The 4,975-nt window shown below is 40.1% G+C and overlaps 1 protein-coding gene across 9 annotated transcripts in view; it reads left to right on the plus strand.

The window, feature by feature from the left end:
- Positions 1-4,975, plus strand: part of LOC117112258 (UDP-glucuronosyltransferase 1-2-like) — a 31,666-nt gene that overhangs the window by 17,142 nt on the left and 9,549 nt on the right. For 2 of the 9 annotated variants that reach the window (XM_033255350.1, XM_033255386.1), the window contains exon 1: positions 1,342-1,520. The exons of the other annotated variants lie outside the window; for them this stretch is intronic. The gene's annotated coding sequence lies outside the window, so the exon portion shown is untranslated. Of the gene's footprint in view, positions 1-1,341; positions 1,521-4,975 lie in introns of those variants that run through there. 9 annotated transcript variants of the gene reach the window in all.

A 4,975-nucleotide genomic window follows, 5' to 3' on the forward strand; every position in this document is an offset into this window, starting at 1 on the left:
AATGACCATCGTCCTTTAAGGTCCAATTGATGATGTTGCAGGCGTTTATCATCCGAATATCCGAATTATTAGTAGGCCTATAATGTACCTGTCTCTTATACACATCTAGATGTGTATTCGGATGAAATATATATGAAGGTTATCCTCGTTTAAGACAGTTCAATACAAGTTTGTACCATACTGTGTGTCTTTGTATATGTTCCATTCTAGTGGAGGTTCTATCTCTTTTGAATTTCTTTTGAATGTAAATTAAATACTATACTTAATTAATTTATTATTGCCCACTTGAATTGTATATTCCTAGGTGCTGCAGTGTTCTTTATAGCGCCATATATAATTGCTCGATGTGCTCATCCGGGTTCGATGGCTCCTCCAATTTCAAGCAAGCGTTGCAGAGTCTCTGTCGAGTTAGGTTGCATATGAGAATGAAGAAGATAATTCTGATAGAAACATTGATTTATTGCTTTAAGTACTGCGACAATAACATTCAGAGGCGAGTCGTGAAAATAAAAAGAAAAAAAAGAAAAATTGATTGCCCAAACGCATAAGGTTATTTTCGGGCGTCAGCATCTAAAGAACATAGGGCCTAGGCTATTTAATATTATGATGTAGCTGGACATGTGTTTTATGGTGATAGATTAATTAAAAGAAGTTTAGGCCCTAACATTGTTCTGTGTATATTATTTTGATGCAATTTCAAACGAACGGCCCCTGATTTTCATGTAATTTTTGCAGTATTTCAAATGAATATGTACCCACATAACTGTCTTCTTATCGGATTAAATTCTGGTCGAATTTTGGCCGATATTGAAAACAAGTTTGGCCGAATTTGGCCGTGAGATGGCGTGTGTTTGGCCGTGAAAACTGTCGACTATCTGGCAACCCTGCCGGGAACGACTTCTTTCAACTTGGGACCCCTGCGTTGTGACTGACAGGGGTAGCGCCAGGATTTCCCCGACGGCGGGGGGTTGAGGTCCCACACGAAAGGTCGATTCCCCCGCCGAGGGGGAAGATCTGCCCGACGAAAGTTGGCGTGGTCGAGCGTCACTTAAAATGCTCCGAAAGTGGTCCTGGGGGGCGAAACCCCTAAAATTTTTGACAATTTAGGAGTTTCAAAGGCTTACTGTATTTAATCGATTTTCGGGTCTACTAATGTGAACAAAATACAGATAATAATGATTGTGATAGTGTGATGTCATTCGACCGGATAAGATTACATTCTGCGAGCGTCAGTTTTGTGTCAACATAATACTGAACAGATTGAAGCCTTTGGAATAATGCATGCATGCTACATAACACTAGCTGCCATGTGAAATTTTACAAATTCTGTCTCATTTGCGTCAGTAACGGTATGCTATCTACTGCACTCTCGTTTCAGTTCAGTTTCACCAACGAGGTACTTTTATTTAGTAGATATACCGGATGTAAATGAGGCAGAATAGTTTGTGTAAAAAGAAAAGAGAAAGCAGAAACAAAACAAAACACGATTACACTGTCTAGAAACAATGCGAGGCGTAAAGGTAAGTACAGTATCTGGATATAATAAGTAGCACCCTAGTTTGCCTGTACAGTATGTCCTCTGGCATGGTCTGTGGAGTTGAGGTAATCTCAATTGCGTAATGTAGCATTACTCAATGCTTCAATTCTGGTTTATGTGTCTTTGCTATGCCCCCGCCTCGGGGGAAAAGTCTGCAGTTCCAGTGGAGGTGCATGATGGGTCGTGTCATTTTAAGTACCTAATTACTGTATAAAAGTCATAAAGCAAATACAGCGCCATACACTACCTGATAACCGAATCCTATGTGTACAATTTATTAGTAAACATAATACAGTAAGGCAGTACAGACAAACACTCCTGCTGGGCCTATTTTTATCAGTGCTCCCGATTAATCAAACAGATTGTGATGAAAATATTTTCACTGCGGACCGCCAGGGTGACTTCTCGTGCATTGTGGCTTATAAATAGCAGAATGTTTGCAAATAACAGAGTAATCCATGATCCTCGACGTCGGTAGGACTTAACCGAGATCGGGAATATATTCTCGACCGACACCGTATGGCAAAAAGAACGATCTGCCACGGACGGGAGTTGGGCGTCATTTCCAATCAAGAGGCCGGGCAAGAGGGCCTACATAGTCAACGTAATCATGCCTGGCAGGCGCGTAACAGGGGTCTTGGTTTTAGGGGAGGCAAAGGTAATAATTTTCCCGGTTAATAATCTATCATACCCACACCACCCACTCCCCATATAGAAAGCAATACGACATAGGGCTTATCTTATTTATAATATAGGCCACACACGTGTTTTTGAAACTGATTATTATAAGCATTTTCATCATGGTTTTATTTATTACAAACATATTCTTTCACCATCAATACACATTGAGGCCCTCATTTTAGGCTCAAACGACCTATCTTAAATTTTTCTTTCTTGAGTTTGGGGGACTGTTATGTGTTTAACTAACTTAGAAGATAACCCTAAAAACCCCCAGTAAATGCGCGCGAAGCGCGCAAAAATTTGTTGTGTTTTTAATTCTAATTTCGTCGGAATTGATCAAAACTCCCTAAAATGTGCAATTTAGGGCCTATAGAGGAAATTAGCCTGCCGTGACAAGAATTGCACGGGAAGCGCGCGGAAATTTGAGGATTTTAGGCAATTTCAGAGGATGAAAAGGGCATTTATCAAAGGGTTGGGAAAGATTTTCTAAAGATGGATATTTTCCCCTTGTCCCCCGGTGTTTTTAATTCTAAGGAATTGATCCAAAATCCCTAAAATGTGCAATTTTTAGAGGAAATTGGCCTACTCTGACAAGAGATGCGCGCGAAGCGCGCGAAATTTGAGATTTTTAGGCCCTTTCAAGGGATGAAAAGGCCATTTATAAAGTTGGTGGGAAAGATTTTTCAAAGATAGATATTTTCCCCTTGTTCCCCGGTGGTTAGCCTACGCCATCTGGCAGCTTAGATCAAAGGAGTTAAGTGGAGAAGAGGTTGCAGGGTGTTGTGAGTCTGGTCATTATGATATCTTCCTTTTTATTCTTGTCTTTATCTCCTCTTTTTCTTTTCCTTTCCTTTTCTCTTCCTCTTCTTTCTCTTTCCCTCCCTCTCCCCTCTTTCTTTTCTCTTATTACCCAGCCCGATACGACGGCTAGTTCAGCCCGGTAAAAACCGTCAAGGGGGGGGGGGGTGCATTCTGTCCTCCCCCCCCCCCTGTTACGCCACTGATGCCTGGAAAAGGATATGGTATTTTTCCTTTACGCTAGCTTGTTAATCTGCATCAGTTGAATTCTTATCATTATCATCGTCATCGTCATCATCATCATCATCAGCAGCATCATCATAATCAGAAAGGAAATAACAATAGACCCACATTAATTAGACCTAACCTCTTCCTTTGCTCGACCCTTTGCTCTTGCCATGAGTCTCTCCGCGGCAAATCCAAGCTCATTTTAATTTCATTCTCTTAAATTTAAAGGTCACTGTTCATTTATGAGGGCTATAAATTTATATGTTTAAATCTTGAATTAGAGTAAACACAGTCAGTATACACGGTTTGTTTTTTATTGGGCCCTCGAAGAAAACAGGAAATAAAACACAAAAAAAGTACCGGTATATGATTTTGGGGTACAAAGCATATATTTCGACATGAATTGTGCCTGGTCAATGACAAACCATGAAGAAGCGGCTTGGCGCAGTGGTTGCTTTCTGCTTCTTGAGGTTAGAGGTTCAATCCCTCGCTGTGCATTTCAGTTGCGTCCTTGGCCTCGGCTGACTCTCTCCACTCAGAAGTATTAATGGGCACTCACCTCAAAAGAACAGAAATACTTCTACTTCCTGCAGTTTTTATTTTGTTTTGTTTTGTTGATGCAGCCAAATATGGGTAGGCTTATATTGAATGACTAGGAAATAGGTGAGATATCAAAAGTCAATTAGTCAATTGATTGAATAACGCCTTTGTATCATCGGCACACCTTTTAGTGTAACCTTACAACGACTAGACAATAAATAATTTCCAATCAAGAGGCCGGGCAAGAGGGCCTAATAGTCAACGTAATCATGCCTGGCAGGCGCGTAACAGGGGTCTTGGGTTTAGGGGAGGCAAAGGTAATAATTTTCCCGGTTAGTAATTTATCATACCCACACCACCCCTCCCCATATAGAAAGCAATACGACATAGGGCTTATCTTATTTATAATATAGGCCACACACGTGTTTTTGAAACTAATTATTATAAGCATTTTCATCATGGTTTTATTTATTGCAAACATATTCTTTCACCATCAATACACATTGAGGCCCTTCTTTTAGGATCAAACGATCTATCTTAAATTTTTCTTCAATTTAAAGGTCACTGTTCATTTATGAGGGCTATAAATTTATATGTTTAAATCTTGAATTAGAGTAAACACAGTTTGTTTTTTATTGGGCCCTCGAAGAAAACAGGAAATAAAACACAAAAAAAGTACCGGTATATGATTTTGGGGTACAAAGCATATATTTCGACCTGAATTGTGCCTGGCCAATGACAAACCGTGAAGAAGCGGCTTGGCGCAGTGGTTGCTTTCTGCTTCTTGAGGTTAGAGGTTCAATCCCTCGCTGTGCATTTCAGTTGCGTCCTTGGCCTCGGCTGCCTCTCTCCACTCAGAAGCTACTTCCTGCAGTTATTGTTTTGTTTTGTTGATGCAGCCAAATATGGGTAGGCTTATATTGAATGACTAGGAAATTGGTGAGATATCAAAAGTCAATTAGTCAATTGATTGAATAACGCCTTTGTATCATCGGCACACCTTTTAGTGTAACTTTACAACGACTAGACAATAAATAATTGATATAGAGAAACACAAAAATAATATGTTCTCTGCCTTATAAAGTATAATACCTTGATGAAGAAAAAAGTCAATGGGAAAACTAGGAGGAAAAATACATCGAAAAAAGGTTGAGAAATAGCCGGGTGGGGGGGGGGGAGGGGGGAAGATAA

Source organism: Anneissia japonica, unplaced genomic scaffold (genome assembly GCF_011630105.1).
Source record: "Anneissia japonica isolate Jap-2015-1 unplaced genomic scaffold, ASM1163010v1 scaffold288117_len521816_cov214, whole genome shotgun sequence".
NCBI classification, from domain to species: domain Eukaryota; kingdom Metazoa; phylum Echinodermata; class Crinoidea; order Comatulida; family Comatulidae; genus Anneissia; species Anneissia japonica.